The 15,011-nt window shown below is 37.8% G+C and overlaps 1 pseudogene; it reads left to right on the top strand.

The window, feature by feature from the left end:
• Window positions 1-12,239: 12,239 nt before the first annotated feature.
• On the top strand, window positions 12,240-14,700 carry LOC118838905 (annotated as a pseudogene).
• Window positions 14,701-15,011: the final 311 nt, after the last annotated feature.

The raw sequence follows: 15,011 nt of genomic DNA on the forward strand, positions 1-15,011 counted from the left end.
ATTCAAAATCACACTCAGGGTAGTAAGTAACCAAACAAGGTTTCAAACGCAGGCTCTCTGATGCTCTTTCCAGTGTATCACACTTCTAGGTTAATTGATTTCTGAGACTCATCCCAGCACTTGGACAAATAAGTTTGGCGTGTTTATATAGGATTATTATATAGGATTATGTTTATAAGGATTACAGGCTGAATTGAGGGGGAAAGGGGAACAGGGGATCACTAACTAACTTTTTGAATTACACTTTCTTCTGGGCATATAATTCTATCCTCTTACTTCAGCTCCTACAGAGTCAAAATGCAATGTTTAAACATACATTCTGCCACTTGTTAGCTGGGTAACCTTAGACAATTCATTTAGTCTCTCAGGACTCAGTATCTTAAATAAGGGAATGGGATAGAGATGATCTCCAAGGTCCCTTTCTGCTCTGCCATTTTGTGAGTCTTAGATGGTTTCGAATGCTCCCCTTCCCTTTCAGCACTTCTGTTTGCATCCCCTCTCTTTGGCCTCCAAGTGCCCCTCTGACTAATCAGTTACTAGGTGTTCCTAGACCTGTCTAGCTCAAGCAATATCCCAAGAGAAGGATTGACCTTATGAAAGCTTGTTCTCAAGTTGTTGTCAGTTGGATAAAGTCAAATACAATATGTTCACCTTGAAGCATTAATAACTGATGTTGCTTATGCATCATTCCTCCAGGTGCTTGGTTGAATAGCATTTACATCTTTTCAACAGGGAACAGTGCATTCACCCAAAGGCATGAATCCAGGCATCCAAAGTGGCAAGTCTGTTGAAGACAGATTTTTTTTGGAGAGGACTCTTAAGGGTGGGGGTGTCATTTCTTCCCTTCAAGCTCACTGTGTGGACTTCACTAATATGTCAGAACAGCCCTCATCAAAAGTCACGTGGACCCTGGATCTACAGGGTCTTTGGGTTTGTTCCGTTCGTTGCTGCTAACACTTAGGCAGTGTTTAGCACTCTGTAAATGTTGAGTGATAATAATAATACTAAAGATTGTATTTTTATGTCTTAAAGAAGAGAAGAAATATCTTCAAGTAAACACCCGAAATATGGCAAAGCAGTTGGATTGAGTGGTAATGAGTTCCACAAACTGTCACCAGTCATCCACAGTAATATTCATTTCCGATTAGAATTCTTAGGGAGGCATATCAGTTTTGAGGGGAAGAGCTGGTTCTTTGAGGCTTTGTATTTAAAGAGGGGTGGAGGAGAAGGAACTAGTTGGACATTTAACAAGTGCTAGTAGATTGGATGTGTGTATGTATGTGCATGCGTTTCCTTTGTTTTTTGGAAGGAGAAGATTCTTAGAGCATGAGCAACAAACAGGACTATGATTCCTGCTGATGACCAGTGTGAGGTCACCTTTCTACATGCAAATGATGGGGTCCTGTAGTGCTGACTCATGTTTTCTTTACTGTGTTTGATGCATGCAGATCTTGCCTTTAGGTAGGAGGTCATAGGCAGACAAATATATCCTTTTGTCTTTCTATAATTGTGCTTCCTGGTGCATAGTTTCATAAGTAATATTTGGAATGCTAGGTCTTAGTCCTCCTTGCTTCTTTATCTATTCAGAGTTTCTCTTAATATAGCCAGTAGGCTTAGGCAGCTAGGTGATGCAGTGGATAGAGCACTGGCCCTGGAGTCAGGGAGGATCTGAGTTCAGATCCGGCCTCAGACACACAGACACTTGTGTGACCCTGGACAAGTCACTTAACCCCAACTGCCTTGCAACAACATCAAAAAATATATTCAATGGGTAGTTGTGAATGTAAGACTAGAAGTTAAGACAGATGTCAGGACTGGATCCTAACATTCTAAATAGATTTTAGAAGCATCTGATAGAGAAGATAATTTAACCTACCTTTCTGAATTCATGGGCCCTAGTTCTTTCCTTGGACCTCCGAATATTTGAAGAAAATTCTCCCTATCAGACTAGGCAGATGTGAACAATTTATTCCAATGGGCCATGAAGGCAGCTGAAGCAGGCACTGTGGAGTGCTTAGAGCTTGATCAGACATCAAAGACACCTAGGTCATCCACTGAATCTTGAACCATCTCCAGTCATCTTGACTTTGCTCTTGCCACTGAACTTCAATGACTCTGGGAGAGAGAGAGAGAGAGAGAGAGAGAGAGAGAGAGAGAGAGAGAGAGAGAGAGAGAGAGAGAGAGAGAGAGAGAGAGAGAGAGAGAGGGAGAGAGAGACTGACTGAAGATTTTGCTCAACTCTATCTTAGTTAAATCCAATTCATGAGCAAGTCAGCACATCACCAGTGATGTCATTGATCCTCTTTGAAACTGAAGGAACACTGTCACCACCACCACCGCTGCTACTGCCACCATCACTGCCACTGCCACCGCTGCTGCTGCCGCCACCACCACCACCACCAACAACAACAACTCAGAGCTTCTCTAGAAGGATTCTTTAATCTAAAGGATTGGAGGGGTGAGGATGTAATTGCCAAGGATCATTTCACTTAGAACCTAGGAATGGTGGATTTAACTGCATGACCCAGGGCCAGCTTTCTGAGCCTCAGTTTCCTCATTTATACAATGAAGGACTTGGACTCAATCACTTTTAAAGTCACTTCCAGCTGTAAATTTGTGATTCTATGATTTTCCAATGCTTTTGAATGAGCCTCAGACCAGGCATTAGAGCATATTTGGAATTAGAAGATATTTTAAAGGTTGAGTCTGACCTCTTTGTCTCCAGATGAGGAAACTGAGGCCCAGAGAAATTAGAAACTTGCCAAAGGTCACACAAGTAGTGAGTAGGAGAGCCAAGATTTGAACACAGGTCATCTGCCTCCAAATCCATTGTGCCTTCCATTTCGATGTACCACAAGGAAATGCCAATTTCAGTGTATTCTGTGAGGCTACCTGTTTTGACTCAGTGCACTGGATAGCAACAAAGACCACAGAATGTCACAGGCAGAAGGATTCTTGTTCATTCATTTTCAGTCTTTGTGACTCTTTTTGATCTCTTTTGGGGTTTTCTTGGGAAAGATACTGGAGTGGTTTGCCATTCCCTTCTTCAGCTCATTTTTCAAGTGAAAAAAACTGAGGCAAACAAGGTTAAGTGATTTGCCCAGGGTCACACAGCTAGTAAATGTCTGAGGTCAGATTTGAACTCAGGAAGATGAACCTTCCTGACTCCAGGTCTCAGGGCTTTATCCACTTCACCATCTAGCTGCCCTTTAGGGATTCTTAGAGATTAATTAATCTAGCTCCTTCATTTTGGAGATACAGAAGACCAAGAGTGGTGAAGTGGATCTTCTAGAATCATGTTAGTAGTGCATAGGATCAAAGATTCAGAGCTCAAAGGCACCTTTGACTCCCTCATTTGGTCCGTGGCACCACAAACTATGCTGGGATGTCACAACTTCCTAAAACTTAGTTTTTAAGGGATGTTTTGAGCTGTCAAGGGAAGTGGAAAAAAACAATATTTGCATTCCTAATCCATTGTTTTCTCATTTTTTTCCACTGCAGATTCCAGTTTTTCTATTCTGTTCATTATTTTTTATTATGCAGGTCATAAATTCTATTCTCACAATTTTCATTTCTCTTTCTGAACCTCTCAGGAACAATGTGTTGTGATTCTATGTTCTCAAATTCCAGGTGAGCCTCTGCACTTCCCATTCCTGTATATCTGCTTCAGGTCACAGTGGAGGGAACTCTCTGCTCCATCTATCCATTATTACTATATTTATAAAGTCTATCACTGATGTAACTAAGGTATAGAAAAAAAATATTAGATGTTTTAGTGTTGACTGTCTGTCTGGTGGTATCTCTTTTGTATCCTGGAATTTGTTCTTTTCCAAAATGAAATTAGAATTGTTTTATTAAATAAATAAATGTATGTATATCTACATGTGTATATAAATCATTGTTTAATTTGTCAGTTTCTAGCTTCTTATTTTAGCCTGGAAATTTGCTGTCATTTCCTTTGATTTTTGTTTTGTTATTGTTAGCAGTCCATATAGGGAAAAAAATTGTTTGCCAAAAGTAGTCACCGGAGGGTTGGCTTGTGTTATATTATTAAGTGCTCAACTTGTCATCTAGACACATCCGGCTGAATTCTTCTGGCTACATTTTTTTAAAAGCCCTGGAATACACTGACTCGAGGTATACTTCAGAATGACATCACCATGTAGGACCTTGTCCAACCTGCTTTTAGGTTTGTCATCTCTTACTGTGGGTTCCTAACTACTTGCTAACTTCATGGTGCTAATTCTTTTTTTAGTCAAGGAATTTCCCAATTAATCTTAAATGGAAAAGATCATCACGTATTGAAGTCTTGTGACAATGGTCATCCTCACGTACAAAAGATTACATTCTCATGGCTTCCTTCTGCTTAAAAACTCCCAGAGTATGTTTAGGTTGAATTTTATTTTTCTATTATTTTCCATTATAAATTTTTTTCTATTATAAAATAAAATTTTATTACTTTCTATTATAAAATAAAAATTTTATTTTTATATTATAAAATAAAACCAATACCTCCTAATCCCTGGCAAGGTTTTTATAAAATCACTTTATTTTTTAAAAGTTTATTATTATTTTTATTTTTTCAATTAATAAGCACTTTTTATTAGTTTGTGTTTCCTACTATCCCTCTCTGAACAAAGAAGAATAAAATTACTTGACAGAAAACCATATTTGAGCATTCAAAAATTTTTTTCTTTCCTTTTTTTTCTGAATACTTATTTCAATTGTTTTAGTTTTTACAATCATTAATCAATATAGAGTCTTCCTGAATAAATTATCTTGGTGGATAGAAAGAGCACTGTTGTGAAGTAAAAAAGAATTGCTTTCAAGTACTGCTTCTGACAGTACTGGCTATGTGGTCCTGGGCAAGCCATATCTTTCTCTGGGTCTCAGTTTCTTGTAAAATGAAGGGCACTGAACTATATGAGTTCTGGTTCCTTCCAGATCTAGATTATGTAATTGTATATATTTTAAAGTGCTATATAAATGTGAGCTATTATTAGATACCAGAATTTGGCATTTTCCTATCCCCCCCCCCATTTCCCCTTTGATTTCATGGTGCCTTTATCCAGGCTCATCTCCTTAAAGATGGTTTTTAATCTCAAAGGCTATTCTGAAATTCTCAATCTATTCTATTTTTTCCATAATCTACTAGGGAGAGCAATTATTTAAAGTAATATAGTGTACATAGAGTAGCATCAACACCCAACATTATATTTTACACACAAATAAGTGTCCTAAGATGACTGAAGCTTACTCTTTCCAATACCATTAGCCTGGCCAAGCTCTCAGCTCTGAGGACTCTGGTTCCTTAAAGGAGGCCCAACAAAAGACATTCCTGGGGGCTAGTAGGAATCATAGAACCATAGATCTAGGATGTAGAATCAAATAGCTTACAACTATGTCTAAAACGAGACTACAAAGACTGTTTGAAGGGTCTGTAGATATTCCCCATGAATAAGGTATATCGAGTACTCTGACTTGGTGATATCTATTTTGTCAGATCAAAAAGTCATAGTTGCCCTTTTTAGCTTATTTTCCTTTTCTTTACTATGTCCAGGGAGGTTGGAATGAATACCTATAATGGACTAAATAACTATAATTAATTAAGCTTTTTCCCATCAACTTTCATCAGGAAGAGGCAAATGACTAAAAAAAAAAGTGAGAACACATAAATCATAAGCTATCCATTTTTCCCATATATAGACTGAATTGTTATAGTCACAATATTCATTTCCTTTCTTTCTTTTTCAATATGCAGTCAGTGACATTGTTGAAAGACTTTATAATATTAAGCATAGATAGGCAATGACTAATTCTCTGAAAATATCAACTGACAATGTCCTAAAAAACCCAAAATGCTTTTAGAGTAAAAGGGAATAATATGATGTAATACTGAGATTTATGGAATAACCAAGGACCACTTAGATGGATCAGACTTTCCATTTTACTTTTGGTAAGGCAGGATGTTTAACTATTGATATAAAACATGGGTTTCTAATTCTAGTGATATTTGTCTTCTCACACCCTATTTGTTCTGTGCCTCACTTATCACATTTTATTTCAGCCCTAACATATTCTACAAATACCTAACCAAAATGTAGAATTGTAGAATACATATCGAGCAAATAGCCCCAAGCAATATGATCAGATAGCTAGACAGAAAGTGATTTCATTCCTTATTATTCTCAGTGTGCAAACTCCCACCACTGAAGCATATCAACTCTCTATCACTGAAAGATTAAATGTCTTCTTGAGGACCACTCAGCCAATCTTGTTAAAAGTAGGACTTGAATCCAGATCTTTCTGACTCCAGGGCTGGCTCTGGATCAACAATACTATGGTGTCTCTCTTGGACTATTCTTAGCATCATTTGGATTTTCCAAATCACATAGGAAGATATTTTCATACAACCATGGAAGTGCTGCCAATTTTTCTACATGCTCCAATTGCAGATATTTTATGCCAAGAAAAAAAAAGACTTGTTCTTAAAAGTGAAGGGAGAAGTGTATTACAAATTATATTTTACACATCTGATTCATACTTCTGAATATTTCAGAGGGAGTGTTTTTTCCCCAAACACAATAGTGATGGAGAGATTCCTTTTCCCTTTTGAAACTACTCCTTTAGTATAGATGAATATTTTTTTCCTTGGGGCTAGTTCTGTCCACCCAAAAGTCACTTGGGGCAGAGACCTAGGCTGGTATACCATGAATTGATCAGAATGGAAGGAAGCTGAGACACTTTGAGATTCAGTCCCCAAGAAAACCACCATCAGAGGGGAGTAAGTCAGAGAATCAGAAAGTGAACAACAGGAGAAAATCATAGGAGGAAAAGACTAAAATTATTGAAGCTATCAGGAAGAAGAAAACTCAAAGAACTTGAACATAAGCAGATAAATCAACAGGGAAAACATTAACAGCAGAAAGAAACATGGCCTCCAGATCTAATTAACAAGTTCAGATATCTACGAATAAATAAAAAATAAATGCAGAACAAGTGAAAATGATCCTATACTTGATGAGAAAAAGGCCATGGAATTTGAGAACATAGAATCACAACACATTGTTCCTGAGAGGTTCAGAAAGAGAAATGAAAATTGTGAGAATAGAATTTATGACCTGCATAATAAAAAATAATGAACAGAAAAGAAAAACTGGAATCTGCAGTGGAAAAAAATGAGAAAACAATGGATTAGGAATGCAAATATGCAGAAGTGAAAGACAATCTAGAAGAAGAGAAATAAAAAAACAATAACATGAGAATATATATGAACTAAAGGGCTGCTGCGGGGAAGGATTAGATTTGTTCTGTTAGGCTTTGAAGGACAGATCTATGAACTTCAGGTGGACGTTACAGAGGCAATTTAAACTCCATGTAAGAAAAACTGCCTAACAATTAGAACAATTCAGGGATGGAATGGACAGCAGTGGGTTTCCCTTGACTGGAGGTTTTGAGACAAGGTCTAGATAATCCTTTGCTGAGTATGTTGTAGAAGGAATTTTTTTTCAGGTATGGTTTGCACTGGAAAGCCTCAGAAGTCACTTCCCATTGTGAGACTCAGTGATTCACCATTATATATAGTACAATAGTGCTTAATGCTAGGATTGAATCCTGATTCTCACTCACTGCAGTAAAGTTACTAAGAACAACACAGATACAATTCGATGTATTTTATGATGACAAAATAGATATTCTACAATCTTTATCTAGTCTAAGAAAATGGATTTGTGCTTCCTGTCTTTCCACCAAGGCTTAGCTGGAAACATTATATTTCCAATTCAAAGTTTTCAAAAAGAGTAAAAAGAGCTCAAGTGGTACAACAGTGTGGTTTATATTTAGTTTATATTTACTAAGAAAGACAAAAGAGACAGCTGGTAGGGTCTTTTTCTCTTGCTCTTCTTACTTCTTCTTCTTTGCCTTTTGCCTTTTCCCCACTTAGAACAAAATGAATATAATCCTTAACATTGTAAGTAACTGATCTAGCAAGTGGGTAACCAAATCCTTCAAGAGGAGAGTTTTCAGTAGAAGTATAAATACAGTGTTCTATGTTGACTCAGAGATGTCTGCTAATAATGTAACTACTCCTTGGTAAATTAACATAATTTTAAAGTAGGTAAGGAGTTGGGATGGTCACCAAACCTCCACAACTCAGACTTGGGGTAGTATTCTTGTGGCTTCTTTAGCTAGATCACAGAATCTTCTAGTCATAGCACGTTACCATGAAACATATGAGACCTTCTGGTCCAGCCTCTTTATTATACATATGGGCAAACTGAGTTACATAAAAGTAAAAATGACTTGTCCCCAGCCACACAGCTAATTAGTGGCAGAGCTATAATTAGGAGCTCTGTCTCCTGAATTCATTTGTTGGTTAGTAGCAGCCTCTTTTTTTCCCCTATAAAACGTGATCTAGTAAGAGGTCATAAAATATGTGTTCATCTGCAAATTTTTGGGATCTGATTAAGAAAGAGCTAAATTGAAAATGAAATGGTTTTGAGGAAGACAATTGGCCACATAAAAGCACCAAGATAAATACCACAGAAAGTAGCATGTATGATATGAAACAGAGTAACAGTGAAGAGGTCTGATAATTCCAGGAGACAATATTCCAGAAAGAGCCATATAACCTGTAAGTTCAGATGATTAATCCACAAATGCATGAATTACGTATGGGTAGGAAACAAAGATGAGGCAGCTAGGTGGTGGAGTGATGGGCTTGGAGTCAGTAAGACTTATCTTCCTGAGTTTAAATCTGGCCTCAGATACTTACTAACTGCATGACCCTAGGTAAGTCACTTTCCCTGTTTGCCTCAGTTTCCTTATCTGTAAAATGAGCTGGAGAAGGAAATAGTAAACCACTCTAGTATGTTTGCTAAGAAAACCTTAGATGGAGTCACAGAAGAATCAGACATGACTGAAATGACTGAACAACAAAAACAAAGAAACAAAGATAACTAAAGATGTTAATGAAAGGAGATATATTTGACAGAACTGTCACTGGGATAACAGCAGGGGGTTTATTACTAAAATATGGAAATGAAAGGCATAATCTATGGAAAAGAAACAGGTTAAGTAAAAGGAGTAGTCAAGTAACATTGCTTATCAAAAAGAACATTGATGTTAGGAATTTCAAAAACCAGAGTGGGGGAAGCATGATGGTAAGCAAATTTGGATGAGAATAATGGAGGGGGGAAAAGACAAGTGAATTTTAGTATATACTACAGACCACCCACCATAGCAGAAGGAAATAGACAATAACTTTAGGAAATAGCTCATACCTACAGTACCAGTGAAGCATGATATAGTAATGAGGAACAACACCAACTACATAGGGCTGTCTCACTATAAAAATAACAATATCAACAGCAGCAAGAACCTGATACAGATATCAACTGGACCTGTACTTTCATTGCTATAGGGAACTCCTGGAAGAGAAAACTCCTTCCACCAGTGCAGGTTAGCACCTTCTCTGCGACTTAAAGTCTCAGCAAGTTGCCTTTAGCACTGATATATTAAATGACTTGCCTAAGGTCACACAAGCAGTATATTCATGGGAAAAATCATCATAGAGTTGGAAGGGACATAAAAAAACATATAGTCTAACCTTTCATTTTACAGATCAATAAACAGAGGCCTTGAGGAGGTTAAATGACTTGCCCAAGGTCATATAGCTAACAAGAATCAGACACGGGACTTGAACTGAGGTCTTCTGGCTCCGAGGCAACCTCTCCATATATTATTTTATGCTGTTTATCATAAAAATAAACTTAACAGTTGATAAAAGTTCTTGCCTTGCTAATAATGTCATTCTTCAAAAGGTAAAGGAAGCAACAAGGGGAATTAATATTCTTGTTCTCATTCTACTCAAGAAGAATAAATAGTAGAAAGGATGAGGGTCTTGGGAAGAAGTAAGTAATACATTGGGAAAGCCAAGAGTAGTATGACATAGCCTCTAGATTTAGAAGGAATGGTATTAGGAGCTCGGAAATTAGAGAAGTAGGATTCTGTGGTCTCAAATTCTGTAAAGGAAGTTGACTCAAGATGATTTCTTTTAAAAAGGAATGTACAGAAAATGGCAGCAAGATCAGGTAACAGAGAGTTGGTACAAGAGTGTGCCATGGTCCTGTAAAAATAAGAATGAAAAACTCAGAATGAGACTGGCCAGGTACACTAAAGTCAACAAAAAGGTAGAGTTTTTAGTGATGTTGGAAGAAAAAAGGAGCATCAGAAAAAAAAAAGGCTGGACCTTTGTCTGGGATGGATGGGAAAAATGATAAGTGACAACAGAAAGAAGGGAAGAGCTGTTTAATATTTTATTTTGTTTCTATTTCTTTGAACACATGTCTTTGTTTTCAACAAAGAAAGAGAAGAGTAAGCAAACTATATAAGGCAGTAAACATAACTTTGATTCCTGGGAAAAGTAAAAAATGAATCCTTAAAGAGATGCTTAGCAAACAATTAGAAAGTCAAGTGGTGAATACTAAGAACCAGCACGGCTTCATCAAGAACAGGTTAATACCGAACAAAACCAACCCATTTCTTTTTTTATGTAGTATTAACAAATCAGTTAATGAAAAGACTTCCGTGGATATAATTTACCTAGATTTTAGCAAAGATTTTGATGAAGTCTCATGTTCTTCTTATGGAAAAATTGAAGGGGTATAGAGTAGCCACTAATAAAACTAATAGCATTTGGAACTAAATAGATAGCTATATTCGAGCAATAGATTTTAATAGTTCGGTATCAATGCCTCTAGGGGAAACAGATCCCCTGTGGATTTGTGTTTGTTCTATGCTGTTTAATAATTCTATCAATGAGTCAGATAAAGGCATAGATAATATACTTATCAAATTTTCAGATGACAGGGAGGGATAGCTAAGAATGGATGACAGTCAGAATTCAAAAGTATGTTGGCAGTTACAGCATTGGACTGAGTCTAGCAAAAAGAAATTTAATAGGGATAAATGTAAAGTCTTATACTTGGGTACAAAAACCCAGACTTCACAAGTATACGATAGAAAAGGCATGGATAGGCAGTATTTTTCTGAAAAATATCTTGGCTTTTTGTCAATTGCAAAACTCAATATAATTTAATAGTGTAGGAGGCCAAAAAAAAATATGTAATCTGGGCCTGAATTTAAGAGGCAGCTAGGTGATCCAGAACATGGAACACTGGGCCTGGAGTTAGGAAAACTGGAATTCAATTCTGCCTCAAACATTTACTAACTGTGTGACCTTGGGCAAGTCACTTAACCACTATTTATCTCAGTTTCCTCAATTGTAAAATTGGGATAATAATTGCACCCATTTCACAGGATTGTTGTGAGAATCAAATGAAATAATGTTTGTAAAGCACTTGGCATAGTGCCAGGCACATAGTAGATGCTATATAAATGCTTATTCCCTTCCCTAATAAAAATGCATACCTCTCAAGAAAGTAATAATCCCATTAGCAAACAACTGGAAAGGCAAGTGGCGAATACTAAGAACCAGGATGGCTTCATCAAGAACAGGCAATACCGAACAGAATATAGTATTAACAAATCAGTTAATGAAAAGAATCGTGCAGATACAATTTACCTAGATTTTAGCAAAGATTTTGATAAAGTGGGAGGTGATAATCCTATTATACTCTGCCACCATCGGATCTCACCTGGAGTACTATATTCAATTTTAGTGCCACAGATTAAGAAAAACATTAATAAGCTAGATAGTGTCTAGAGAAGGGCAAACAGGATGGTGAATTGTCTTGAGTCCGAGTCACATGAGGATCTGTTGAAGGAGCTAGGCACATTTAGCCTGGGGAAGAAAAGATTCAGGACACAATAAGTACCATTCAGTATCTAAAGGGCTATCCTGTGGAGGAAGGATTAGATTTGATCCATTCAGCTTCAGAGGGCAGAACCGGGAGTGGTGCGTGTAAGTTGCAAAGGCCCAATGTCAGGAAAGATTTCCTAACAACTAGAGGATTTAAAAAGTAAAACAGGCTCCCTAGAGAGGGTTTTTCATACAGAGTTTTCATGACCACTTGTCAGGTATGTTATAATTGATATTCCCTTCATGAATGAGTTTGGATTAGATGGTTAATAAAGTCTCTTCCAACTCTCAAACTCTGTGATTTACCTAAGTTCAAGTTTGGCCTCAGGCATTTGCTAACTGTGTGAACCTCTGTTTGCCTTTATCCACTGGAGAAGGAAATGGCAAACCACTCTAGCATCTTTGCCAAGAAAACGCCATGGACGGTATTGATATACTATGGTCCATAGAGTCACAAAGAGTCAGACATGACTGAACCACAACAACAACTACACTAGGCCAGTAGATCAGAGGAATGCTATTGACATTAATATCTGAATCTTACCAAGATGTTTGATATTGGCTTCATCATATTTTTTGGAGAAGATGAAGAATTAAAGGCAGGATGATAGTGCTGTTGGCTGGATTGGGAACTAGAAGAATGAGCAAATGCAAAGAATATGAATGGATAAAATGACAACTAGGAAGTCAGTTTCCATTGAAGAACTATAGGGATCTGTCCTTGGTTCTATTTTATTCAACATTTTGATCAGTGCCTTCTGAGTAGGTTAAGCTTATCAAATTTGCAAATGACACAAAACTAGGAGGGATAATTTACACATGGGATGAGAAACTCAAGATCTAAAAGGATCTTTATAGGCTAGAATGATGAGTCAGATCTAATAATATGAAAATTAATGGTGTCTGGAATCCTCAATCCACTTTGCAACTGACTCCTGGCATCTCACCTGCCTTGTTGGAGCCTCCTTCCAGAGCCTCTGCCAGCATGGCTGGAGTGGTCTTACTCCAGAAGCTTTTAAAATTATTTCAACATAAGGCTATGTATCAGAAGCAATCAAGGGGGTCATTATTGTATTGAGTTGAGTACAACTAATTCCTGTGTGGCAGTAATAGAAGGGAAGCAAATAAAGGTGCTGGGGGATGCTGAAGGTGCCAGAACCATTCCCTCAATTGTAGCCTTCATAGCAGATGGTGAGTGCCTTGTTGGCATGTTGGTCAAATGATAGGTGGTCACCAACCCAAACAATACATGCTATGCCACCAAGCATCTCATTGGCCACTGATCTCATGATCCTGAAGTGTAGAAAAACATTAAAAAATTTCCTTCCAAAATTGTCTGTTCCTCCAATGGTGATGCTTGTGTAAGCCCATGGGAAGCTATATTCCCCAATTCGGATAGATATGTTTGTGCTGATGAAGATGAAGCAGACTGCAAAGGACCATCTAGGACATTCAGCAAAAAGTGCTGTTATTACTGTGTGTGCTTTTTTAATGATTCTCAGAGAAAGGCTGCCAGAGATGCTGGGCAAATATCTTGTCTAAATGTACTTCAAGTGATTAATGAGCCTGCAGTTTCTGTTTTGGCTTATGGCTTAAAAAATCTGAAGACAAAATCATTGCTGTGTGTGATTTAGGTGGTAGGACTTGTGATACTTCTATACTGGAAATTGAGAAAGGTGTAATTGAGGTGAAATCCACCAATGGGGATACTGTCCTAGGTGGTGAAGACTTTGACCACGTCTTGCTCTAGTATATAGTAAATGAGTTCAAGAGAGAGACAGGACTTGACCAGCCCAAAGATGACATTGATCTTCAGTGAGTATAAGGCCAAGAATGAGCTTCCTCTTTCTGTGCAGACTGACGTCAACTTACCATATTTGACTATGATGCTTCTGGGCCCAAGCACTTAAACATGAAGCTTCCTTGAGCTCAGTTTGAGAGGATCATCTCTGATCTCAACAGGAGGACTATTGTCCCTTGCCAGAAGGCCGTACAAGATGCTAAAGTCAGCAAGAGTGACATTGGAGAAGTCATATTAGCTGGTGGAATGATCATAATGGCCAAGGTTCAACAAACAGTACAGGAACTCTTTGGCCAGTCCCCTAGTAAAGCTGTCAATCCTGCTGAGGTTGTGGCTATTGGAGCTACCATTCAGGGAGGCATGTTAACTTGTGATGTCACAGGTGTGCTACTTCTGGATCACTCTCTTATTTCTGGTCATTGAGACATTAAGGAGGCATCTTCACCAAACTAATCAATATGAACACAATTGTTATGACTAAGAAAAGTCATGTGTCTTTTACAGCTGCTGGTGGTCAAGTACAAGTAGAAATTAAAGAGAAAGATGGCTGCAAACAATAAGCTCCTTGGACAGTTTACTTTAGAATTCTACCAGCCCCACATGGAGTTTCACAGAGTGAAGTCACATCTGACATTGATACTAATGGAACTGTACTTGTTTCTGCAAAGGATACAGGCATAGGATATGAAAAATAGATTGTGGTCCAGTCTTCTAGTGGATTAAGCAAAGATGACATTGAGAATATGTTTAAGAATGCGAAGTATGTCGAGGAACATAGCAGAAACAAAGAACATGTAGAAGCTGTCAGCATTGATTCATGATACTGAAAGAAAGATGGAAGAATTCAAAGACCAACTTACAGCAGGCGAGTGCAACAAACCAAAAGAAGACATCTGTAAGATGAGAGAGCTGTTGGCTTGAAAAGATAGAAAGCATGAGGCAGGCTGCATCTGTTCTCCAACAAGCATCATTAGGGCTTTTAGAAATGGCATATGAAAAGATGATCTCTGAGTGAGAAGGCTCTGGAAGTTCTACTTCTGGGGAGTAGAAGGAACATCAGAAAGAGGTCAAACAATAATGTCACCAGTTGACTTTGACTAGAGCAAAAATCTGGAAAACATTTGTGAAGCTTGGAAACTAAAGGCTACAAGGACCTTTCTGAGAAGAAATGGGCAAATTTCAGTCTTAGTATGTTTTTACAGTATTCTATGCATAATTTTCCTTAATGTGTAAATCTAATGAGTGCCAGTCCTGAAGTCAGGAAGATTCATCTTCTCAGGTTCAAATCTGGCCTTGGAAACTTCCTAGCTTGGCAAGTCACTTAATCCTGTTTGCCTCAGTTTCCTCATCTGTAAAATGAGCTGGAGAATGAAATGGCAAATCACTCTA

Source organism: Trichosurus vulpecula, chromosome 1 (genome assembly GCF_011100635.1).
Source record: "Trichosurus vulpecula isolate mTriVul1 chromosome 1, mTriVul1.pri, whole genome shotgun sequence".
In the NCBI taxonomy this organism is placed as follows: Eukaryota; Metazoa; Chordata; class Mammalia; order Diprotodontia; family Phalangeridae; genus Trichosurus; species Trichosurus vulpecula.